Source organism: Hordeum vulgare, chromosome 1H (genome assembly GCF_904849725.1).
Source record: "Hordeum vulgare subsp. vulgare chromosome 1H, MorexV3_pseudomolecules_assembly, whole genome shotgun sequence".
Taxonomy (NCBI): domain Eukaryota; kingdom Viridiplantae; phylum Streptophyta; class Magnoliopsida; order Poales; family Poaceae; genus Hordeum; species Hordeum vulgare.
Window position 1 is genome coordinate 80,498,537 of NC_058518.1, and position 27,950 is coordinate 80,526,486.

Below are 27,950 nucleotides of genomic sequence, written 5' to 3' on the forward strand. Positions count from 1 at the left end.
TAGCAACAGTAGTAGCAGAAGCAGAGCAAGACAAGTAACAGAAGTAGAAACAGTAGTAGCAGCAGCAGAGCAAGACAAGTAACAGCAGTAGTAGGACAAACTCGTAGGTAATGGGTCGGTGATTTGTTTGGATGATATTCATCATGCAACAGTTATAACACGGAGAGATATGTGGCTAGCTCCCGTTCGTCAATGTGATGTAGGCATGCATTCCGTGTGTCGTCATACGTGCTTAGGGAAAAGAACTTGCATGACATCTATTGTCCATCCCTCCCGTGGCAGCGGGGTCCAAAAGGAAACTACGTGATATTAAGGTTCTCCTTTTAATAAAGAACCGGACCAACGCATTAGCACTTGGTGAACACATGAACTCCTCAAACTATGGTCATCACCGGGAGTGGTTCCGGTTATTGTCACTCCGGGGTTGCCGGATCATAACACATAGTAGGTAACTACAACTTGCAAGATCGGATCTAAAACACACATATATTGGTGACAACATAATAATTTCAGATCTGAAATCATGGCACTCGGGCCCTAGTGACAAGCATTAAGCATGGCAAAGTAGTAGCAACATCAATCTCAGAACATAGTGGATACTAGGGATCAATCCCCATCAAAACTAACTCGATTACATGATAGATCTCATCCTACTCATCACCGCCCCGCGAGCCTACGAATAGATTACTCACGAATGACGAAGAGCTTCATGGAATTGGAGAGGGAAGAAGGTTGATGATGACAATGGCGACAATTTCCCCTCTCCGGAACCCAAGACGGACTCCAGATCCGCCCTCTAGATGAAGAACTGGTTGTGGCGGCGCCTCCGTATCGCAAACGCGGCGAAAACTTCTCTTTTTATTTTTTCTGGGACGAAAGGGATCTTATAGAGCTGGAGTTGGGGGCGGCAGAGCCGTATGGGCCCCACAAGCCTGCCCACCACCACCACGGGGGGTGGTGGCGGAGCCAGGGCTTGTGGCCCACTGGCCCACCCCCTCAGGTGGAACTTGGAGTAGATATTTTTTATATTTTCCAAAACTGCTCCCCGTAAATTTTCAGGACGTTTGGAGAACTTTGATTTCTGCACAAAAATAACACCAAGGAAAATCTGCTGAAAACATTGTCAGTCCAGGTTAGTTCCATTCAAATCATGCAAATTAGAGTCCAAAACAAGGGCAAAAGAGTTTGGAAAAGTAGATACGATGGAGACGTATCATGTAGCAACCCTGAATTTTAATACGTTTTGAGAGAAAGCTAAGCTGAAAGATGATGGAAGCATCTTTGTTGACTCGGCTCGTAATCTGAGGCTTATCCTCACGGCTGGCCAAAAGCAACATGTCCTTGATGCTGCGCTAGGTGATGCACCACCCACTACGGTGACCCAAGATGTTTTGAACGCTTGGCAGTCCCATAAGGATGACTACTCATTGGTTCTATGTGCAATTTTGTATGGCTTAGAACCGGGACTTCAAAGACGTTTTGAATGTCATGGAGCATATGAGATGTTCCAAGAGTTTAAGTTTATCTTTGAGAAGAATGCCCGGATTGAGAGGTATGAGACCTCCCAGAAATACTATGCTTGCAAAATGGAGGAGAACGGGTCTGTTAGTGAACACATACTCAGAATGTGTGGGTACTCTCACTGTTTAGTTGAGCTGGGGATTGAACTCCCGCAAGAGGCTATCACTGACAGAGTTCTTCAATCACTGCCACATGCAAGGGATGAATAAGTCACTCGTCAAGCTGTTTGTGATGCTGACAGTCGTAGAGTCAGAAATCCTGAAAGAGCATCAAGTGTTGATGGTCAATAAGACCACCCGTTTCAAGAAAAACGATAAAGGAAAGAAGGGTAACTCCAATAAGAGTGGCAAACCTGTTGACCCTCCGACGAAGAAACCCAAGGCTGGACCTAAGCCGGAAACTGAGTGTTATTATTGCAAGGGAACTGGTCACTGGAAGCAAAACTGCCCCAAGTATCTGGCCGATAAGAAGGCGACCAACGCTAAACAAGGTATATTTGATATACATGTTATTGATGTGTACCTCACCAGCTCTCATAGTAGTGCATGGGTATTTGATACGATTCTGTTGCTCACATTTGCAACTTGAAACAGGAACCACGGAATAAACGAAGGTTCGCAAAGGATGAAACGACGATGCACGTGGGAAATGGTTCCAAGGTTGATGCGATCGCCGTCGGCACACTCTCACTTCAGTTACCATCGGGATTAGTGTTGAACATTATATCTGGATCCTGTTTATTGCGAGACGGTTACTCATTTAAGTCAGAGAATAATGGTTGTTCTATTTATATGAGTTATATCTTTTATGGTCATGCACCCAATGTGAGGGGTTTGTTCATATTGAATCTCGATTGTGATGAGACTCATGTCCATAACATTGAGACCAAAATATGTAGAGTTAATAATGATAGCGCCACTTTCTTGTGGCACTACCGCTTAGGTCATATTGGTGTAAAGCGCATGAAGAAACTCCATGCTGATGGACTTTTGGAGTCACTTGATTTTGAATCACTTGACACATGCGAACCATGTCTCATCGGCAAGATGACTAAGACTCCGTTCTCCGAAACAATGGAGCGTGCAAGTGACTTGTTGGAGATCATACATACTGATGTGTGTGGATGATGAGCATAGAGGCGCACAGCGGATATCGTTATTTTCTCACCTTCACTAACGATTTGAGTAGGTATGGTTATATCTACTTGACGAAGCACAAGTCCGAAACGTTTGAAAAGTTCAAGCAATTTCAGAGTGAAGTTGAAAATCATCGTAACAAGAAGATCAAGTTCCTACGATGTGATCGAGGAGGTGAATATCTGAGTTATGAGTTTGGTGCTCACTTAAGACAATGTGGAATTGTTTCACAGTTGACACCGCCTGGAACACCACATCGCAATGGTGTGTCCGAACGTCGTAATCGTACTTTATTAGATATGGTGCATTCTATGATGTCTCTTACCGATTTGACGTTATCATTTTGGGGCTATGCACTGATGACAACTGCATTCACTTTAAATAGGGCACCATCAAAATCCGTTGAGACGGCACCATATGAGCTATGGTATGGAAAGAAGCCAAAGTTGTCGTTTCTTAAAGTTTGGGGATGTGATGCTTATGTCAAAAAGATTCAGCCTGAAAAGTTGGAACCCAAAGCAGAAAAATGCGTCTTCACAGGTTACCCAAAAGAGACAGTTGGGTATACCTTCTATCTCAAATCAGAGGGCAAAGTGTTTGTCTCTACGAATGGAGCTTTTTTGAGAAAGAGTTTCTCTCGACAGAATTGAGTGGGAGGAAGATAGAACTTGATGAGGTTGTGGAACTTCTACTGCAACAAGATGGTGGCGCAGGGCAGAATGAAATTTTTGCCGAGGCAACACCAGTTGAAGAGGAAGCTAATGATGGTGATCAGGAAGCTTCAGATCAAGTTGCTATCGGACCTCGCAGGTCGACAAGAGCACGTACTGGTCCTGAGTGGTACGGGAATCATGTCTTGTCAATCTTGTTGTTGGATAACAATGAGCCTACAAATTATGGAGAAGCAATGGTGGGCCCAGATTCCAATAGATGGTTAGAAGCCGTGAAATCTGAGATAGGATCTATGTAAGAAAACAAAGTATGGACTTTGCAAGTGTTACCTGGAGGTCGAAAGGCTATTCAGAACAAATAGATCTTTAAGAAGAAGACTGACGCGGACGGTAATGTGACCGTTTATAAAGCTTGACTTGTGGCAAAGGTTTTTCACAAGTTCAAGGAGTTGACTACGATGAGACATTCTCACCAGTAGCGATGCTTATGTCCGTCCGAATCATGTTAGCAATAGCTGCATTCTTCGATTATGAAATCAGGCAGATGGATGTGAAAACGGCATTCCTTAACGGGTTTCTTAAGGCAGAGTTGTATATGATTCAACCCGATGGTTTTTTCGATCCAGAGAATGCTGACAAAGTATGCAAGCTCCAGCGATCCATTTATGGACTGGTGCAGGCATCTCGGAGTTGGAATCAGCGCTTTGATGAGGTGATCAAGGCGTTTGGGTTTGTACAAGTTTTTGGAGAAGCTTGTATTTACAAGAAAGTGAGTGGGAGCTCTATAACGTTTCTTATATTATATGTGGATGACATATTGCTGATTGGAAACAATGTAGAGTTTTTGGAAAGCGTAAAGGATTACTTGAATAAAAGTTTTTCAATGAAGGACCTGGGAGAAGCTGCTTACATATTGGGCATAAAGATCTATAGAGATAGGTCAGGGCGCGTGATAGCACTTTTGCAAAGCACATACATTCACAAAGTTTTGAAGAAGTTCAAAATGGAACAATCCAAGAAGGGGTTCTTGCCTGTGTTATGCTACTTCAACAAAAGACCTTCCAACGGCGCCAGAAATAGGAGTGTTGATGGGAGACTGTTCTTGTCTTGATACTCCTCAGCAACGACACCAGGAATCCTTTTGCTACGGCTACGCCTTAAGGGACTTCCTAGGAAAATATGCAAAGGATTCCCCCCATGGCCTTGGAGCCTTGCGTTGGTGTTCCCTCGAAGCGGAAAGGGTGAGGTAGCGCAGCGGTGGTAAGTATTTCCCTCAGTTTGAGAACCAAGGTATCGATCCAGTGAAGGAGTATCACAAGTGCCTGCACAAACACAAAGAGCTTCCTCCCAACGCGATGAAGGGGTTGTCAATCCCTTATAGATTGTTCGCCAAGTGAGAGCTGAAAGCAACAAATTAAAAAAGCAAAGTAAAAGCAAAAGTGGAAACGATAGGTGTGAATAGACCCGGGGGCTATAGTGTTTACTAGTGGCTTCTCTGATGACAGCAAGTAGACGGTGGGTGAACAAATTACCGTCGAGCAACTGATAGAACCGCGCAAAGTCGTGACGTCATCTATGGCAATGATTATATCTATAGGCATCACGTCCAAAACAAGTAGACCGATACTTTCTGCATCTACTACAATTACTCCACACGTCGACCGCTATCCATCATGCATCTAGTGTATTAAGTCCGAAAGAACAGAGTAACACCTTAAGCAAGATGACATGATGTAGATGGACAATCTCATATCTACGGCAAAGCCCACCTTGTTACCCTTGATGGCAACTACACGATGTGTGCCTTGCTGCCCCTACTGTCACTGGGTAAGGTCACCACACGGTAAGAACCCAAAACCAAGCACTTCTCCCATTGCAAGAATCATAGATCTAGTTGGCTAAACAATACCCAAGACTCGGAGAGACTTACAAGGATATCAAATCATGCATATAAGAAATCAGCAAAGACTCAAATATATATCATAGATAATCTGATCACAAATCCACAATTCATCGGATCTCGACAAACACACCGCCAAAGAGGATTACATCGGATAGATCTCCATGAAGATCGTGGAGAACTTTGTATTGAAGATCCAAGAGAGAGAAGAAGCCATCTAGCTACTAACTACGGACCCGTAGGTCTGAAGTGAACTACTCACGAGTCATTGGAGGGGCGATGATGTTGATGTAGAAGCCCTCCAACTCCAAAGTCCCATCCAGCACGGCACTGGGAAGGGTCTCCAGATGAGATATCGCGGAAATGGAAGCTTGCGGTAGCGGAAAAGTATTTTCGTGGATCCCTTTATTTTTTTCTATATTTTAGGGAATATATAGGCGAAGGAGCTAGGTCAGGGGGCGCCAGGGATGCCACAAGCTTGCCATCCGCCCCCCTCCTGGTGGCGGATGGGGGGCTTGTGGGCTCCCTGTAGCCCACCTGGCTTGGCCCAAAGGCCCCCTGATCTTCTTCTGTTCGATAAAAAATAATTTCGGGTTTTTCTTCCGTTTGGACTCCATTCCAAAATCAGATCTGGAAAGAGTCAAAAACATAGAAAAAACAGGAACTAGCACTTGGCACTGAATTAATAAGTTAGTCCCAAAAAAGATAAAAAAGGTACATAAAACATCCAAAGAAGACAAGATAACAGTGTGAAACCATAAAAAATTATCGATATGTTTGAGACGTATCAAGCATCCCCAAGCTTAACTGCTGCTCGTCCTGAAGTAGGGAAGTGATAAAGAATGAATTTTTGATACTTTCATGCTACCTAGCATAGGTGTCCTTTGTAATTCCTCTTATGTGATGTGAATGTTCAGATCCATTAGATTCAAAACAATAGTTTGCTATTGACGTGGAAACAATAATAATTCAAGCAAACTAGCATGGTAATCATGAACTTTCAAAATAACAAGGCCAAAAGAAAGTTATCCCTACAAAAGCATATAGTCTGGCTATGCTCGATCATCATTGCACAACAAATTTAAATCATGCACAACCCCGGTATTGGCCAGGAAATTGTTTCACACCTTTACTTTCTCAAACCTTTTCAACTCTCACGCAATACATGAGCGTGAGCCATGGTTATAGCACTATAGATGGTGTGGGGTGTGGTGGAGGTTGCAAGACAAAAAGGAGAAGATAGTCACATTAACTAGGCATATCAATGAGCTATGGAGATGCTCATCAATAGATATCAATGTGAATGAGTAGGGATTGCCATACAAATGATGCACTAGAGCTACGAGTATGTGAAAGCTCTTAAAGAAAACTAGTGGGTGTGCATCCAACTTGCTTGCTCACGAAGACCTAAGGCAATTTTGAGGAAGCCTATCATTGGAATATACAAGCCAAGTTATATAATGAAAATTTCCCACTAGCTATATGGTGGTGACAAAACGAGAGACTCTCAATCATGAAGATCTTGGTGCTTAATATGCACAAGTGTGGAAAAGTGGTAGCATTGTCCCTTCTCTCTTTTTCTCTCATTTTTTTGGTGGGCTCTTTGGCCTATTTTTTTATTTTTTTATTTTGGTGGGCATCTTTGGCCTCTTTTATTTCCTCACATGGGACAATGCACCATTAATGATGATCATCACACTTCCAACTCAAAACTTAGAGCAACGATGACTCTATATGGAATGTCTTCGGTACTGTACCGCGAAAATAATCTAACATGGCATAGACATTAATGGAAACATCATGCTAGCTATCTTACGATCATGCAATGGCAATGTAGACGTGGTGGCACATGTCATGGTGGTAGTTGCATGGCAATATATCTCGGAATGACTTTGAAAAAGCCATAGTAGGTAGGTATGGTGGCTGTTTTGAGGGAGGCTAATGGTGGGTTTTGTGCACCGGCGAAAGTTGCACGGCACTACGAAGATAGTGATGGTGGAAGGTGAAAGCGCATCTAAACCATGGACTCAACATTAGTCATGAAGAACTCATATACTTGTTGCAAAAGTTTCATTAGTAATCAAAACAAAGCATTCAACGCATACTCCTAGGGGAAGCGTTGTTAGGTATAAACCATCGCGCGATCCCGACGGTCACACAAAGGATGACAATGAAAATACTAATCATGCTCAGATTTCATCACATAGCAGTTCACCATACGTGCATGCTACAGGAATCACTAACTTCAACACAAGTATTTCTAGATCCACAACACCTTACTAGCATAACTTCAATATTACCACAACCACAACTCAAAACTAATTGAGATGAATCAAACTTCTCTAACTATTCAATGCACATGAAGGTGGAAGTTTTCGTATCCCTTTGGATAACTACCCCTTTTGAGACTACTTTCAAAGCATAGATCAACTACCAAGCCATGCACCTCTGTGCTCTAAAAGATATAAGTGAAGCACATAGAGCAAAAGTATGTAACTCAAAAGATATAAGTGAAGCACATGTGAGCTGAATTGTCTACCAGAAGATATAAGTGAAGCTCGACAAAATCACGGTGAGTGCATGTCTCTCTCTCTCTAGGTGTGCAGCAAGGATGATTGTGACACAAAAAAAGTAAAAGACTCCTACGATACAAGATGCTCCAGGCAAAAACACATAACATGTGGTGAATAAAAATATAGCCCCAAGTAACGTTATCGATGGATTGAAGACGAGAGAGGGGATGCCTTCCCGGGGCATCCCCAAGCTTAGTATTTTACGGCATCCTTGAATCTCTTGGGGTGCCTCGGGCATCCCCAAGCTTGAGCTCTTGCCACTCTTTATCTCTTTGTCCATAAGAACTTCACCCAAAATTTCAAAACTTCACAACACGTAACTTAAACAGAAACTCGTGATAACATTAGTATGAGAAAGCAAACCACCACTTCCTTAGGTACTGTAGCAAACTTAAATTCAATTTATGCTGATGTTGGGTTACTGTATTTTCAATCTTCCATGGCTAATACCCCCCGATACTATCCATAGTTTCATCAAAATAAGCAACCAACACAACAAAATCAGAATCTGTTAACAGCAGACCAGTCTGTAGCAATCTGTATATTTTGTATACTTATGTTACTTCAAAAATTATGAAAATTTACGAAAGGGTGAAGACTTTGCTTAGAAATCAGAAGCGAAAAGAATCAACTCAAAAGCTCTTACAGAAAAAAAATGAAAATTCTTTTTGCGAGAAGAAAGTTTCTGTCTTTTCCAGCATGACCAAACGATCATCCCCAAGACTAATCATAACGGTTTTGCTTGACACAAATGCAAAAAGAAACACAAAAAACACAATAATAACAGAATTATGAAAGTGTGGAAAACACAAAACAGAAATAAAAATGATAGATTCGTTGGTTTGCCTCCCAACAAGCGCTTTTATTTAACGCCCTTAGCTAGGCATTGATTTTGATGTTGCTCACATAAAAGGTAAGGATTAAAACACAACGAGAGCATCATGGAGCATATGGTTAGCACATTTAAGTCTAATACACTTCCTATGCATAGGGATTTTATGAACAAACAACTTGTTGGAGCAAGAATCAACTAGCATAGGAAGGCAAAACAAGCATAGCTTCAAAGATTTCAACACATGGAGAGGAAGCTTGATACTATTGCAATAAGTAGATGCATATGATCCTCTCTCATAGTAATTTTCAGTAGCCTCATGAATGAATTAAACAATGTAACTATCACATAGGATATTCTTTTCACGATCCACATGCATGCAAAGTTGACGCTCTTCAAAAATAGTGGGATGATCATCAACTAAAGTCATGAGTTCTCTAATCCCACTTTTAATATTGTTGCAAATATCATATTCATCATGAGGTTTGAACAAATTTTCAAGATCATAAGAAAGATCATCACCCCAATCATGATTATTGCCACAAGTAGTGGACATAGCAAAACTAGCATCCCCAAGCTTAGGGTTTTGCATATTTTTAGCATGATTGTCACTAATAGAATTTATAGTGAAACCATTGCAATCATGCTTTTCATCCAAGGAGCCCTCGTGAATCACTTCATGAATTTCTTCATCACGATTTTCAGATTCACGCATCTCAAGCAAAACTCCATAGAGAAAGTCAAGTGCACTCAACTCACTAGCAATTCGTTCCACATAAGTGGGTCTCTTAAAGAGATTAGCTAGTGGATGAGGATCCATATCACTAGATTTTCAGCAAGCGAAGATGCAAGCATATTGAAGGCACATGTCACACAAGCGTACAGAAAGCAAGCGAGAGAAAAGGGCGAACGAAAAAGGCAAAAGGCAAAAGAAAACGGCAAAGGAGAAAGGCAAATAAAAACGACAAATGTGAAGTGGGGGAGAGGAAAACGAGAGGCAACCGGAAAAAAATTAATGCAGGAGATGAGTTTGTGAGACCTACTTGGATAGATCTCTTCTTCCCCGGCAACGACGCTAGAAATACTTCTGCTACTCCAACAAAATACCTTCCAACGACGCCATAAATAGGAGTGTTGATGGGAGACTGTTCTTGTCTTGATACTCCTCAACAACGGCACCAGGAATCCTTCTGCTACGGCTACGCCTTAAGGGACTTCCTAGGAAAATATGCAAAGGATTTCCCCCGTGGCCTTGGATCCTTGCATTGGTGTTCCCTCGAAGCGGAAAGGGTGATGTAGCACAGCGGTGGTAAGTATTTCCCTCAGTTTGAGAACCAAGGTATCGATCCAATGAAGGAGTATCACAAGTGCCTGCACAAACACAAAGAGCTTGCTCTCAACGCTATGAAGGGGTTGTCAATCCCTTATAGATTGTTCGCCAAGTGAGAGCTGAAAGCAACAAAGTAACAAAGCAAAGTAAAAGAGAAAGTGGAAACGATAGGTGTGAATAGACCCGGGGGTCGTACTGTTTACTAGTGGCTTCTCTCATGAAAGCAAGTAGACGGTGGGTGAACAAATTACTGTCGAGCAATTGATAGAACCACGCAAAGTCGTGACGTCATCTATGGCAATGATTATATCTATAGGCATCACATCCAAAACAAGTAGACCGATACTTTCTACATCTACTACTATTACTCCACACGTCGACCGCTATCCAGCATGCATCTAGTGTATTAAGTCCGAAAGAACAGAGTAACGCCTTAAGCAAGATGACATGATGTAGATGGACAATCTCATATCTACGACAAAGCCCACCTTGTTACCCTTGATGGCAACTACACGATGTGTGCCTTGCTGCGCCTACTGTCACTGGGAAAGGTCACCACACGGTAAGAACCCAAAACCAAGCACTTCTCATATTGCAAGAATCATAGATCTAGTTGGCCAAACAAAACCCAAGACTCGGAGAGACTTACAAGGATATCAAATCATGCATATATGAAATAAGCAAAGACTCAAATATATATCATAGATAATCTGATCACAAATCCACAATTCATCGGATCTCGACAAACACACCGCCAAAGAGGATTACATCGGATAGATCTCCATGAAGATCATGGAGAACTTTGTATTGAAGATCCAAGAGAGAGAAGAAGCCATCTAGCTACTAACTACAGACCCGTAGGTCTGAAGTGAACTACTCACGAGTCATTGGAGGGGCGATGATGTTGATGTAGAAGCCCTCCAACTCCAAAGTCCCCTCTGGCAGGGCACCGGGAAGGGTCTCCAGATGAGATCTCGCGGAAACGGAAGCTTGCGGCGGCGAAAAAGTATTTTCGTGGATCCCTTGATTTTTTTTCTGTATTTTAGGGAATATATAGGCGAAAGAGCTAGGTCAGGGGGCGCCAGGGAGGCCAGAAGCCTGCTATCCGCCGCCCCTGGTGGCGGATGGGGGGCTTGTGGGCTCCCTGTAGCCCTCGTGGCTTGGCCCACAAGCCCCCTGATCTTCTTCCGTTCGGGAAAAAATTATTTCAGGGATTTTATTCCATTTGGAATCCGTTCCAAAATCAGATCTGAAAAGAGCCAAAAACACAGAAAAAACAGGAACTGGCACTTGGCACTGAATTAATAAGTTAGTCCCAAAAAAGATATAAAAGGTACATAAAACATCCAAAGATGACAAGATAACATCATGAAACCATAAAAAATTATAGATACGTTTGAGACGTATCATGTTACAAGGTATAAAGTTGAGTAAGACTCAATGCCCAATCACTGCAGAAGATAGAGAAAAGATGAGTGTCGTCCCCTATGCTTTAGCCATAGGGTCTATCATGTATGGAATGCTGTGCACAAGACCGGATGTCACCCTGGCCATAAGTATGGCACGCAAGTTTCAAAGTGATCCAGGAGTGTAGCACTGGGTAGCGGTCAAGAATATTGTGAAGTACCTGAAAAGGACTAAGGAAATGTTTCTCATTTATGGAGGTGACGAAGAGCTCGTCGTAAAGGGTTACATCAGTGCAAGCTTCCACACTGATCCGGATGACTCTAAGTCACAAACCGGATATGTATTTATTCTTAACGGGGGTGCGGTAAGCTAGTGCAGCTCCAAGCAAAGCGTTGTAGCTGATTCTACATGCGAAGCAGAGTACATAGCTGCCTCAGAGGCGGCTAAGGAGGGTGTCTCGATGAAGCAAGTCATGTCAGATCTTGGAGTAGTGCCAAGTGCACTGGACCCAATCAATCTATTCTGTGACAACACTTGTGCCATTGCTCTAGCCAAGGAACCAAGGTTTATCAAGAGGACCAGACACATAAAGCGACGCTTCAATGCCATCCGCAATTTCATCAAGGAGGAGGACATAAATATTTTCAAAGTGCACAAGGATCTGAATGTTGCCGATCCGCTGACTAAGCCTCTTCCATGAGCAAAGCATGAACAACACCAGAACTGTATGGATGTTAGATTCATTACATCGTAAATCACATGGAGATGCGAAGCTAGATTATTGACTCTAGTGCAAGTGGGAGACTATTGGAAATTTTCTCTAGAGGAAATGATAAAATAGTTATGCATGCTATAATTGTATTGAATGGAAACATAGATGCATGTGTGGATATATAGACAAAACAATGTCCCTAGTGAGCCTCTAGTTGACTAGCTCGTTGATCCAAGATGGTTAAGGTTTCCTAGCCATAGACAAGTGTTGTCACTTGACGATGGGATCACATCATTAGGAAAATGATGTGATGGACAAGACCCAGACTATAAACATAGCATATGATCGTGTCATTTTGTTGCAATTGTTTTCTGCATGCCAACTATACATTCCTATGACCATGAGATCATGTAACTCACTGACACCGGAGAAATGCCTTGTGTGTATCAAACGTTGCAACGTTACTAGGTGACTATAAAGGTGCTCTACAGATATCTGTGAAGGTGTCCTTTGAGTTAGCATGGGTCAAGACTGGGATTTGTCACTCCGTGTGACGCAGAGGTATCTCGGGGCCCACTCGGTAATACAACATCACAAACCAGCTTGCAAGCAATGTGACTAAAGAGTTAGCTATGGGATCTTGTATTACGGAACGAGTAAAGAGACTTGCCGGTAACGAGATTGAAATAGGTATGTCGATACCGACGATCGAATCTCGGGCAAGTAACATACCAAGGAGAAAGGGAATGGTATACGGGATTGTATGAATCCTGGACATAGAGGTTCAACCGATAAGATATTCATAGAATATGTAGGATCCAATATGGACATCCAGGTCCCGCTATTGGATATTGACCGGAGAAGGTCTCGGTCATGTCTGCATAGTTCTCGAACCCATAGGGTCTGCACACTTAAGGGTCGATGACGTGTCAACATAGTTAAGTTATAGGTGTTGGTGACCGAAGGTTGTTCGGAGTCTCAGGTGAGATCCTGGACGTCACGTGGAGCTCCTCAATGGTCCGGAGGTAAATATTGATATATAGGAAGTCCTGCTTTGGTCACCGGAAAAGTTTCGGGCTCATCGGTAGTGTACCGGGAGTGCCGGGAGGGTGTCGGGGACCACCGGGAGGGGTGTGATGACCCAAGAGCCTTGTGGGATATGAGAAGAGGTGTACCAGCCCCTGGTGGGCTGGCCAAAGCCTCTCTCAAAGGCCCATGCTCCTAGGAGAAGAGATAAAAGGCAAAGAACTTTTAAAAGGAATGGAAGGGAGGAGTCCTCCCAAAGTAGTCCACCTTCCCACAAGGAAGGTGGACTCTTCCTTTGGTTTGTCCGACCCCTCTCCTTGGAGGAGGGGCCAAGGATGCCTCCTCTCCTCCTATATATACTAGAGGTTTTGAGGGTTTTTGAGACACAACAATTAGCCACGTGCTACCCTCTCTCTAGATCCGTTTCTCATCTAGTCTAGTTTTCAGCGGTGCTTAGGCGAAGCCCTGCTGGACTAGCTCCACCACCATGGCCGTCACGCTGTCGCGCTGCCGGAGAACTCATCTACCTCTCCTCCCCCTCTTGCTGGATCAAGAAGGCGGAGATCATCGTCGAGCTGTATGTGTGCTGAACGCGGAGGTGTTGTCCGTTTAGCGCTAGATCGGGACAGATCGTGGGACGGCTACGATTTGGATCGCGAAGACGTTCCACTACATCAACTGCGTTTCTTAACGCTTCCCGCTTAGCGATCTACAAGGGTATGGGGATCCGTTCTCCCTCTCGTAGATGATCATCACCATGATAGGTCTTCATGTGCGTAGGAATTTTTTTGATTTCCCATGCAACTTTCCCCAACACTCGCATCATGAGCTAGGTTCATGCATAGATGATATCTCGATTAGAACACAGAAGAGTTTGTGGGCGTTGATGTTCAATTTTCTGCCCTCCTTAGTATTTTGTTATTTCGGTGGCATTGTTGGATTATAGCGGCCCGGACCAACTGTACTTGTACGCTTACGAGAGATCGGGTTCATGCACTGACATGCAACTTGTTGCATAAAGATGACTGGCGTGTGTCTGTTTCTTCAACTTTAGTTGAATCGGATTTGACCTAGGCGATCCTTGGAGAAGGTTAAATAGCAATTTGCATATCACCGTTGTGGCTTTGCGTAAGTAAGATGCGATCATACTAGATACCCATAGCAGCCACGTAAAACATGCAACAACAAATTAGAGGACGTCTAACTTGTTTTTGCAGGGTATGCTTGTGATGTGATATGGCCAATGACATGATATGATATATTGGATGTATGAGATGATCATGTTGTAATATTTAAATATCGACATGCACGTCGATGCTATGGCATCTTTAAATTTATTTTGCGCTTGCGTATGCTCTTGCTATATCGCTAGGCAGTAGCTTTAGTAGTAACAATATAGATAGCGCGACAACCTCGATGGCAGGACAATGATGGAGATCATGGTGTGGCGCCGGTGAGGATGTAGATCATGCCGGTGCTTTGATGATGGAGATCAAGAAGCACAAGTTTATAATCCTTCGATGCACCTTGTTTTGCATAGGATGACAGTAGCATTATAAGGTGATCCCTCACTAAAATTTCAAGATAAATTGTGTTCTCCCCGACTGTGCACCATTGCAATAGTTCGTCGTTTTGAGACACCACATGCTGATCGGGTGTGATAGACTCAACGTTCACATACAACGGGTGCAAAACAGTTGCACACGCGGAACACTCGGGTTAAACTTCACGAGCCTACCGTGTACAGACATGGCCTCGGAACACAAGAGACCGAAAGGTCGAGTATGAATCATATAGTTGATATGATCAACATGGAGATGTTCACCATTGAAGCTAAACTCAACACACATGATGATCGGACTTGAGTTAGTGAATTTGGATCATGCGACACTCGAATGACTGGAGGGTTGTCCATTTGAGTGGGAGTTCTTAAGTAGTATGATTAATTGAACTCATTATCATGAACATAGTCAAATGGTCTTTGAAAATTATGTTGTAGCTTGCGCTGTAGCTCTACTGTTTTTAATGTGTTCCTAGAGAAAACTTAGTTGAAAGATGATAGTAGCAATTATGCGGACTGGGTCCGTAAACTGAGGATTGTCCTCATTGCTGCACAGAGGGCTTATGTCCTTAATGCACCGCTCGGTGTGTTGAACCCGGAACGTCGTCTGTGGATGTTGCGAACATCCGACATACACGTTTTTGATGACTACGTGATAGTTCAGTGTGTAATGCTTAACGGCCTAAAATTGAGGCGCCGAAGATATTTTGAATGTCATAGAACATATGAGATGTTCCAAGATCTGAAATTAGGATTTCAGGCTCGTGCCCATGTCAAGAGGTATGAGACCTCTGACAAGATTCTTTTTGTACAAAATATGGGAGAAAAACTCAATCTTTGAGCATCTTCTCAGATTGTCTGAGTGCTACAATTACTTGAATCGAGTGGGAGTTAATCTTCCAGATGAGATAGTGATAGTTCTCCAAAGTCACTGCCACCAAGCTACTAGAGCTTTGTGATGAACTATAACATATCAGGGATAGATATGATGATCCTTGAGCTATTCGCGATGTTTGACACCGCGAAAGTAGAAATCAAAAGGGAGCATCAATTGTTGATGGTTAGTAAAGCCACTAGTTTCAAGAAGGGCAAGGGCAAGAAGGGATACTTCATGAAACGGCAAACCAGTTGCTGCTCTAGCAAAGAGACCCAAGGTTGAACCCAAACCTGAGACTAAGTGTTTGTGTAACGAGGGGAACGGTTATTGAAGAGGAACTACCCTAGATACTTGGTAGATGAGAAGGCTGGCAAAGTCGAAAAAAGTATATTGGATATACATGATATTGATGTGTACTTTACTAGTACTCCTAGTAGCACTAGGGTATTAGATACCGGTTCGGTTGCTAAGTGTTAGTAACTCGAAATAAAAGCTACGAAATAAACGTAGACTAGCTAAAGGCGAGGTGACGATGGTTGTTGGAAGTGTTTCCAAAGTTGATGTGATCACCATCACACGCTCTCTCTACCATCGGGATTAGTGTTGAACCTAAATAAATGTTATTTGGTGATTGCGTTGAGCATGAACATGCTTAGATCATGTTTATTGCAATACAATTGTTCATTAAAAGAGAATAATGGTTATTCTATATGCTTGAATAAATACCTTCAATGGTTTATTGAATCTCGATCGTAGTGATACACATGTTCATGATATTGTTGCTAAAAGATAAAAAGTAGTAATGATAGTACCACTTACTTGTGGCACTGCCGCTTGAGACATATTGGTGTAAAACACATGAAGAAGCTCCATGATGATGGATCTTTGGACCCACTCATTTTTGAATCGTTTGAGACATGGGAACCATGCCTATTGGTGTAAACGCATGAAGAAACTCCATGCAGATGGATTGTTTAGACTCACTTGATTTTGAATCACTTGAGACATGCAAATCATACCACCTGGGCAAGATGACTGAAGGCCTCATTATCCAGTGAGATGGAACAAGAAAGTAACTTATTGGAAGTAATACATTTTGATGTATGCAGTCCAATGAGTGCTGAGGCACGCAGTGGATCTCGTTATGTTCTTACTTCATAGATGATTTGAGTAGATACTAGTATTTGTTTGATGAAACACACGTCTGAATTATTGAAAGGTTCAAGTAATTTCAGAGTGAGTCGAAGATCGTCGTGACAAGAGGATAAAAATGTCTATGATATGGTCATACAGATGAATATCTAAGTTGCGAGTTTGGTACACAATTAAGACAATGTGAAAATTGTTTCACATCTCATGCCACGTGGAACACCATAGTGTGATGGTGTGTCCGAACGTCACAGCCGTGCCCTATTTGATATGGTGCATACTATGATGTCTCTTATCGAATTACCACTATCGTTTATGGGTTAGGCATTAGAGACAACCGCATTCACTTTAAATAGGGCACCACGTAATTTCATTGAGATGACACCGTATGAACTATGGTTCGTAGAAACCTACGTTGTCGTTTCTTAAAAGTTTGGGGCTGCGACTCTTAAGTGAAAAAGTTTCTGCATGATAAACTCAAACCCAAAGCGGATAAATGCATCTTCATAGGACACCCAAAATAGTTGGGTATACATCCTATCTCATATCCGGAATCAAAGTGTTTGTTTCTAGAAACGGGTCCTTTCTCGAGAAAAGCTTTCTCTCAAAACTATTGAGTGGGAGGATGGTGGAAACTTGATGATATTATTGAACTATCACTTCAACCAGTGTGTAGCAGGGCGCAGGAAGTTGTTCTTGTGACGTCTACACAAATTGAAGTGGAAGCTGATGATAGTGATCATGAAGCTTCGGATCAAGCTACTACCAAACCTCATAGGTCGACAAGGAAACGTACTGCTCCAGAGTAGTACGGTAATCCTGTCTTGGAGGTCATGTTGCTGGTCAACAATGAACCTGCGAGCTAGGGAGAAGTGATGGTGGGCCCAGATTCTGACAAATGGCTGGAGGCCATGAAATCCAAGAGAGGATCCATGTATGGAAACAAAGTGCAGACTTTGGAAGAACCACTTGATGGTCATAAGACTGTTAAGTACAGCTGGATCTTTAAAAGGAAGACAAACGATGATGGTGAAAAGTCACCATTAAGAAAGCTCGTCCTGTTGCAAAGATGTTTCTGAAAAGTTCAAAGAGTTGATCTCCATATGAACTTGTGCTTCTTGATCTCCATCATCAAAGCACCGGTATGGTCTCCATCGTCACCGCGCCACACCATGATCTCCATCATTGTCCTGCCATCGAGGTTGTCACACTATCTATGTTGTTACTACTAAAGCTACTGCCTAGCGATATAGCAAGAGCATATGCAAGCGCAAAATAAATTTAAAGACAACCCTGTGGCTCCTGCCGGTTGCCGTAGCATCGACGTGCAAGTTGATATTCAAATATTACAACAAGATCATCTCATACATCCAATATATCATATCATGTCATTGGCCATATCACATCACAAGCATACCCTGCAAAAACAAGTTAGACGTCCACTAATTTGTTGTTGCATGTTTTACGTGGATGCTATGGGTATCTAGTATGACCGCATCTTACTTACGCAAAGCCACAACGGTGAAACGATCGATATGGTTGACTAGAGGGGGGGTGAATAGGCAACTACCAGTTTTTAGCAATTCTTAACAAGTTAGTGTTAGCAACATTAAGGTTCTCTAAAATGACAACTAGGTGAGCAACCTATATGATTCTACCAACTATAATCGCTAAGGCAAGTAAGAAATAATCTACAACAATAACATACACGATGTAAAGGTTAGAGGTAACCACAAGTGGAACCGATGAAGATGAGGATGTGTTACCGAAGTTCCTTCCCTTTGCAAGGAAGTACGTCTCAGTTGGAGCGGTGTGGAGGCACAATGCTCCCCATTAAGCCACTAGGGCCACCGTATTATCCTCACGCCCTCACACAATGCAAGGTGCCATGATTCCACTATAGGTGCTCTTGAAGGCGGCAAGCGAACCTTTACAAACAAGGTTGGGGCTAACTCCACCCAAAGCTTGGAGGCTCCCAACAAGACCACGGAGCTTCACCACAATGGAATGTGGCTCCGAGGTTACCTCAATCGTATAGGGTGCTTAAACAACGAAGAGTAACAAGATCCGCATGGGATTAGTGGGGGGAATCAAATTTCTCTTGGTGGAAGTGTAGATCTAGGCCTTCTTCACCAATCCCTAGAAAATCAACAAGTTTGATTGGCTAGGGAGAGAGATCGGGCACTTATGAGCTTAGGGAGCAACAATGGAGTCTTGGAGGGTCAAAGGTAGGGTTTCTGAGGTAGTTGAACCCTTTATATAGTGGGGGAACAAAACAAACTGTTACCCTCACTGTCAGAACGTTCCTGGCGGTACTACCGCTTGGGCGCAGCGGTACTACCGCTGCCCCTGGCGGTACTACCGCCATGACGGAAGCGGTACTACTGCAAGCCCCAGTGGTACTACCGCCAGAAGCTGGCGGTACTACCGCTAGGCTGACAAAAAACCACGGTAGTAAAAATACTACTATCGAGACTACCACCGCTGGAAAAGTGTTCGGAAAAAGTTTGACGAAGTACAACCGCTCACAGAGGGAGGTACTACCGTCCCTAGCGGTACTACCGCCAGGAGCTAGCAGTACTACCGCAGCCCTATCGGTACTACTGCCAGGAGCTGGCGGTACTACCGCTAGACTTTCTGCAAAACTGAGAGAGACTAAGAGGATGCTCCATTGCCGCAAAGAGAAAGTGGTGGAAATAAAAATGTGCGCGTGAGAGAGTTGATTTCACCCAAACCTTTCCGACGCGGACCCCCTCTTAATAGTACGGCTTTCTTACTACTCACACTAACAACGATATTTGTAGGAAACACCGTGCTCTAACAACACCGAGGGGCGACGATGTAATGCCCCAAGAGTGTATCTTTCCCTATTTGGAACCTTCTCTATGTGGGTCCACCTTGTCATTGCAATGAGAGCATAATGCATGTGTTATTTCATGTGTCACCTTGCCATGTTTTCCTTTGCATGCATGCATCATTTCCATTCCATTCATCCTTGTCTTGTGTTTGTGCTTTGGTGAATCCATGTGTGATGTGATGTGATGAATATGCGATGATGTGGTGTTATGTGAAATGATGTGAATGCATTTGAGAGTAGGATAGACTATGTTGGGTGCACAAGGGTTTTAAAAAACTTCCTCCTCTCTTTTATCTCTAGGTCAAGTTTCACTTGTTCCTTCCCTGTTTTAAAAATGCCCTTGATTTAGTATATTTTGTGGTGGATGTTAAGTTATGTAGTTGCTGATTTGATACTTGGTTTGTGAGGTGCAAATATTCACAAAACAAAGGATCAAATTCTGTTTTGCAAATATTTACTTGCTCCTAAATCCCTTTTCTATTTTACTCAAATAGGTCATAATTTCTTATGACCAGGGGTATGTTTGCTTTAATTTTAGCATCATCAGATTTGCCTAGGGTTTTATTTTCCGTTCTCTATTTGTTTTAATTAATAAAACCCCAGAGGTTTTATTCTCTTATATCTGGCGCCACTAGTGGGCTTCCTCCCACTAGCAGGCCCATCGCTCTCCTCTCTTTCCCTAGCGCGAGCCCAAGCGGAACGACCTCCTCTTCCTGACGCCGTCATCGCCATGTGCATGCTTTCCGTCAGTCTGCAGAGGGAGGTCGAGGGGCTTGACGCCGTCCGTCCCATCCGCGGCCCCCATATAGTCTCGGCATGCGTGCCTCCTTCCCCTAGGGTTCCTCGCTTCCCCTCTTTGCACCGCCACCATCTCCCTCCATCTTCTTCCTTATATAACACTCAGATGCTACTACAGTTGTTGCAAGAGAAGGCTAATCAGCAGCAAGGCAATTTCCAGCATGGTGGCAATCAATTTGCTAATTTGAGTCAGTTCCTGTCAACTCAGCCGAAGACTTTCACTTCCTGTGACCAGCCATTTGATGCCGAGGATTGGATCCGTGACATGAACAAGCACTTTGAATGCAGTAATGTTTGTCCTGAGGATTTTGTCAAGTTTGCTACATTCCAGCTAAAGGGGCAAGCATCTATCTGGTGGCAGTAGTTGAAGGATTCCAGGGGTGCTAGAGTGATCACCTGGGATGAGTTCTCCCGTGACTTTAGATCCCACTACATTTCGTCCAGCTTCGTGGAGGAAATGCGTGAGAAGTTCACGCGCTTGAAGCAAGGTGGTAACTCCGTGTACAAGTACAACGTCGAGTTCCACGAGCTAGCCCGATACGCCTTGCAGGATATCCCTGATTAGAAGAGCAAGATTTATCAGTTCAGAGGTGGCTTGAAAGAAGATTTGCAGTTAGCTCTTGCTTTGCACGATCCTGAGGAGTTCGATAAGTTCTACAATTTAGCTCTCAGGGCTGAGGCAACTTTGCTCAGGGTGGAGAATTCTAAGAAGCGCTTCAGAGATTCCAGCTCTGCCTCAATTCAGGTGGTTCGGAAGCAACATAAGTTTTGGGTGTCTCCTCCTCCTCCTCGGCACACACAGCAGTTCAAGCATTCTGGTGGCCGTGGTTCTTCCCACCCACCCAACCCAGCTTTCCAACAGAGATTCCAGCAGCAGAAGCAAGGGCCTCCTGAGGCACAGTACCGTCAGCCTACAGATGTTACTTGTCACAAGTGTGGGCAGAAGGGTCACTATGCCAACAAGTGCACTTCTCACCTCCGTCTTCCACGTCCTCCTCCAGCCAAACCTCCAAGCAATGCTCTCGTGAAGCTCAACCCTAGGTCTTCTCAAGTCAACATGGTGAATGCAGCTGAGGTAGAAACTCGTCAGATGTCATCATGGGTAACCTCCTCGTTAATGATATTCCTGCTAAAGTGTTGTTTGATTCTAGTGCTTCGCATTTGTTCCTCTCCATTCCATCTGCATCCAAGCATAATGTTCATGTTGAAGAGCTTCCTAGACCGTTGTCAGTAGTTTCTCTAGGCAAGTTCATGCATGCTAGTACTCGTGCCCCAGATGTTTCTGTCAAGATGTGCAGTTATTCTTTTCTGGCTTCTCCGTATGTCTTGGACAAGTCTGACATTGATTTGATCCTTGGTATGGACTGGTTCGCCATGAACAAGGCATCGATTTATTGTGAAGCTAAAGAAGTGAAGATTACTCACTCTTCGGAGGACGTGATTATATTCGCGGCGCGCGATGATACAATCCGTCTTTCTGTTTGAATGAAAAGGGTGAGATTAATCCTATTTCGCAAGTCCCAGTGGTCTGCGAATATGAAGATGTGTTTCTAGAAGAGCTGCCAGGAATGCCTCTGCACCGAGAAGTTGAATTTGTCATTGACCTTGAACCAGGTACTGAGCCTGTGTGCAAACGGCCGTACAAATTGGGTCCAGAAGAGTTGAAGGAACTTAAGAGGCAACTCGATGAGCAGGAGCGTTTGGGTCTGATCAGACCGAGCTCGTCTCCGTGGGGCTGTGGAGTTCTGTTTGTCAAGAAGAAGGATGGCACGGACCGGTTGTGTGTCCATTACCGTCCATTGAACAAGAAGACAATGAGGAACAAGTATCCACTTCCGAACATAACTGAGTTGTTTGAACAGTTGAAAGGGGCTAAGATCTTCTCCAAGCTCGATCTCAGAATGGGCTATCATCAAATTAGCATTCGCGAAGAGGATATTTCGAAGACTACTTTCAGGACTAGTTTTGGCTCGTATGAGTATACGGTCATGTCTTTTGGTCTGGCAAATGCTCCTCCGACATTTTGTCGATTGATGAACTACATATTCTGTCCATTCAAGAATGACTTCGTCTTGCTTTATCTCGACGATATTCTGGTCTTCTCAGAGACTGAGGAAGAACATGAAGAACATCTCAGATTGGTACTTGATAAGCTGAGGGAGTACAAATTATATGCCAAGTTTTCCAAGTGTGAGTTCTGGTTGAAAGAAGTTGTGTATCTTGGGCACATTATCTCTGCCGAGGGCATCAAAGTTGATCCGTCGAAGGTGCAGGCCATTGTTGAATGGGAGCCTCCACAGAATGCGAAGCAGCTTCGAAGCTTTCTCGGGCTCGCAAGCTATTGTAGAAGGTTCGTTGAGAACTTCTCCAAGATTGCTAAGCCTCTCTCAAGTCTTCTTCAGAAAGGTGTGAAGTATGCTTGGTCTCTAGAGTGTAAGTTGGCCTTCGACACACTCAAAGAGAAGCTCACCTCTACTCCAGTCTTGGTTCCTCCGGATGATTCCAAACCTTACCAAGTGTTCTGCGACGCCTCTCTTCAAGGTCTTGGTGCAATTCTGATGCAAGACAAGAAAGTGGTTCCTTATACCTCCAGACAGTTGAAGCCAGCGGAGAAGAATTATCCTATGTATGATCTTGAGCTAGCATCTGTGGTACACACTCTGATGACTTGGAGACACCTCTTGTTAGAACGTAAGGTTGAAGTGTTCATCGATCACAAGAGTCTCAAGTACATCTTCACCCAGCCTAACCTGGATCTTCGACAAACTCGTTGGGTGGAAATGCTCCAAGATTTTAATCCGAGTGTTGAGTACACGCGAGGCAAAGCTAATGCCGTGGCAGATGCTCTGAGGAGGAAGGCTTACTGCAACAGTCTCATTCTGAAGCCTCTCCAGCCTAACCTTTGTGAATCTTTCAGAAAGCTCAACCTTCAGTTAGTACCTCAGGGTTTTCTTGCAAACCTTCAGATCTCTCCTACCTTGGAAGATCAGGTCCGAGGAGCACAGCTTCTTGATGCAATGGTGAAGAAAGTCAAGATTGGCGTGGCAAAGGGTCTTCCCAAATATAAGTGCTTCAATGTTGATGCCAGAGACACGTTGTTCTTTGAGGATCGTCTTGTCGTTCCGAAAGGTGATCACAGAAAGGTAATCATGGAAGAAGCTCATAACTCTCTGCTCTCTATACATCCTGGAAGCTCCAAGATGTATCAGGACTTGAAACAAACCTTCTAGTGGACTCGCATGAAGCGTAAGATTGCTCAGTTCGTAAATGAATGTGATGTATGTTGAAGGGTGAAAGCAGAGCATCAACGTCCAGCAGGTCTTTTGCATCCTTTGCCCATTCCCGAGTGGAAGTTCGACCATATTGAGATGGATTTCATCACCGGGTTTCCGAAGTCCAAGAAGGGTAATGATGCCATCTTCGTCGTCATTGACAAGTTGAGTAAAGTGGCTCATTTTCTTCCAGTCAAGGAATCCATTTCGGCAGCTGAGCTTGCAGAGTTGTACACTTCTAGGATAGTGTCTTTGCACGGCATGCCTATGATGATTTCTTCGGATCGCGGAAGTATCTTCACTTCCAAGTTCTGGGACTCTTTTCAGTCTGCGATGGGCACGAAGATACGCTTCAGCATAGCTTTTCATCCTCAGACTAGTGGTCAAATGGAGCGAGTCAATCAAGTTCTTGTGGATATGCTGAGAGCCTATCTTATATCTTTTGGCCTGAAGTGGGAGGATTGCCTGCCTTTCGCTGAGTTCTCGTATAACAACAGTTATCAAGCTAGTTCTGGCAAAGCTCCGTTTGAAATTCTCTATGGCAGGAAGTGTCGTACCCTGCTCAACTGGTCAGAGACCGGCGAGCGTCAGATTCTTGGGAATGACTTGATAGAGGAAGCTGAGAAGATGTGTCAGGTCATTCGTGATAACCTTAGACCAGCTCAGTACCGTCAGAAGAGCTATTATGATCGCAAGCATCATGACATGTCTTATGAGCTTGATGACTTCGTCTATCTCAAGGTGTCCCCTATGAAGGGTACACATTGCTTTGGCATCAAAGGCAATCTTGCGCCTCGTTTCGTTGGTCCTTTCAGAGTTGTTGGCAAGAGAGGCGACCTTGCGTACCATCTCGAGCTCCCATCAAACTTTGCAAATGTGCATGACGTGTTCCATGTCTCTCAGCTCCGGAGATGCTTCAAGACTCCCGAGCGCACTGTTCATCCTCAAGACATCGACCTTCAACCCGACCTATTCTATCGTGAGCATCCAGTTGCGGTTCTCGAGGCGATTGAGCGCAAGACCCACAACAAGACTATCAAATTTCTCAAAGTGCAGTGGTCACACCATTCCGATAAAGAGGCTACTTGGGAACACGAGGATCACCTCCGTTCTGAATTTCCGGAGTTCTTTCAGTCTTAGATCTCGGGGCGAGATCTTTTTGTAGTCTGGGAGAGTTTGTAATGCCCCAAGAGTGTATCTTTCCCTATTTGGAACCTTCTCTATGTGGGTCCACCTTGTCATTGCAAGGAGAGCATAATGCATGTGTTATTTCATGTGTCGCCTTGCCATGTCTTCCTTTGCATGCATGCATCACTTCCATTCAATTCATCCTTGTCTTGTGCTTGTGCTTCGTGAATCCATGTGTGATGTGATGTGATGAATATGTGATGGTGTGGTGTTATGTGAAATGATGTGAATGCATTTGAGAGTAGGAGAGACTATGTTGGGTGCACAAGGGTTTTAAAAACTTCCTCCTCTCTTTTATCTCTAGGTCAAGTTTCACTTGTTCCTTCCCTTGATTTAGTATATTTTGTGGTGGATGTGAAGTTATGTAGTTGCTGATTTGATACTTGGTTTGTGAGGTGCAAATATTCACAAAACAGAGCATCAAATTCTGTTTTGCAAATATTTACTTGCTCCTAAATCCCTTTTCTATTTTATTCAAATAGGTCAAAATTTCTTATGACCAGGGGTATGTTTGCTTTATTTTTAGCATCATCATATTTACCTAGGGTTTTATTTTCCTTTCTCTGTTTGTATTAATTAATAAAACCCCAGAGGTTTTATTCTCTTATCTGGCGCAACTAGTGGGCTTCCTCCCACTAGCAGGCCCATCGCTCTCCTCTCTTTCCCTGGCGCCAGCCCAAGCGGCACGACCTCCTCTTCCTGACGCCGTCGTCGCCATGTGCACGCTTTCCGTTAGTCTGCACAGAGAGGCCGAGGGGCTTGATGTCGTCCATCCCATCCGCGGCCCCCATATAGTCTCGGCGTGTGTGCCTCCTTCCCCTAGGGTTCCATGCTTCCCCTCTTTGTGCCGCCACCATCTCCCTCCATCTTCTTCCTCTCCTGGTAAGTCTGTGAAGTTCAGGTAGCAGAGAGAGAGAGGTAGTAGCCGCCGTCGTCCTCCGTGCTCCCGTCGCATCCGGCGTCGCCCAGCATGTCCGGGGCTCGGGGTAAGCCCCCGCGTTCCATTCCCATCGTCGTTGAGGTCGAGGCGCGACCAGAGCGATGTGCAGGAGCTCGTCAACGGCGCATTCCCGGTGAACTCCCCGTTCTGCTTCGATTCTGCATCACTGCATCTCCCTCTTCTTCAGATCGGCTCCGGTCCTCTCTAGGCTGCCTCCTCTGATCGGATCCCTCTTCTTCTTCCCCAGGGTGAGCTTGCTCTCTTCTCTCCCTTCCCCCTCGATTAGATCCGGCCGAAGATAATTGCCGTGCTTCCCTGATCAGAGAAGAGAACGATGGTTCTTGGTTGTTGTGTGGTGTTGTTCCTTGATGGCATGTGCTCTGTGCTACTGCAACAAAAGACCTTCCAATGGTGCCAGAAATAGGTGTGTCGATGGCACCAGGAATCCTTCTGCTACGGCTACGCCTTAAGGGACTTCCTAGGTAAATATGCAAAGGATTTCACCCGTGGCCTTGGAGCCCTGCATTGGTGTTCCCTCGAAGCGGAAAGGGCGATGTAGCGTAGCGATGGTAAGTATTTCCCTCAGTTTGAGAACCAAGGTATCGATCCAGTGAAGGAGTATCACAAGAGCCTGCACAAACACAAAGAACCTGCTCCCAACACTATGAAGGGGTTGTCAATCCCTTATAGATTGTTCTCCAAGTGAGAACTGAAAGTAACAAAGTAACAAAGCAAAGTAAAAGCGGAGGTGTAAACGATAGATGTGAATGGACCTGGGGGCCGTAGTGTTTACTAGTGGCTTCTCTCATGCAAGCAAGTAGACGGTGGGTGAACAAATTACTGTCGAGCAATTTATAGAACCGCGCAAAGTCGTGAAGATATCTATGGCAATGATTATATCTATAGGCATCACGTCCAAAACAAGTAGACCGATACTGTCTGCATCTACTACTATTAGTGCACACGTCGACCGCTATCCAGCATGCATCTAGTGTATTAAGTCCAAAAGAACAGAGTAACGCCTTAAGCAAGATGACATGATGTAGATGGACAATCTCATATCAACGACAGAGCCCATCTTGTTACCCTTGATGGCAACTACTCAATATGTGCCTTGGTGCTCCTACTGTCACTAGGAAAGGTCACCACATGGTAAGAACCCAAAACCAAGCACTTCTCCCATTGCAAGAATCATAGACCTAGTTGGCCCAACAAAACCCAAGACTCAAAGAGACTTACAAGGATATCAAATCATGCATATAAGAAATCAGCAACGACTCAAATATATATCATAGATAATCTGATCACAAATCCACAATTCATTGGATCTCGACAAACACACCGCCAAAGAAGATTACATCAAATAGATCTCCATGAAGATCATGGAGAACTTTGTATTGAAGATCCAAAAGAGATAAGAAGCCATCTAGATACTAACTACGGACCCGTAGGTCTGAAGTGAACTACTCACGAGTCATTGGAGGGGCGATGATGATGATGAAGAAGCCCTCCAACTCCAAAGTCCCCTCCAGCAGGGCACCGGGATGGGTCTCCAGATGAAATCTCGCGGAAACGGAAGCTTGCGGCGGCGGAAAAGTATTTTCGTGGATCCCTTGATTTTTTGCTGTATTTTGGGGAATATATAGGCCAAAGATCTAGGTCAGGGGGCGCTCAGGGAGGCCACAAGCCCTGCCACCGCCGCCTCCCTCCGGGTGGCGGAGTGGGGGCTTGTGGGCTCCCTGGAGCCCTCCTGGCTTGGCCCAGAGGCCCCCTGATCTTCTTCCCATTCAGGAAAAAAATCATTTCGGGGATTTTATTCCGTTTGGACTCCATTCCAAAATCAGATCTGAAAAGAGCCAAAAACACAGAAAAAACAGGAACTGGCACTTGGCACTGAATTAATAAGTTAGTCCCAAAAAAGATATAAAAGGTACATAAACCATCCAAAGATGAAAAGATAACAACATGAAACCATCAAAAATTATAGATACGTTTGAGACGTATCAAGCATCCCCAAGCTTAACTCCTGCTCGTCCTCGAGTAGGGAAGTGATAAAGAATGAATTTTTGATGCTTTCATGCTACCTAGCATAGATGTCCTTTGTAACTCCTCTTATGTGACGTGAATGTTCTGATCCATTAGATTCAAAACAATAGTTTTCTATTGACGTGGAAACAATAATAATTCAAGCAAACTAGCA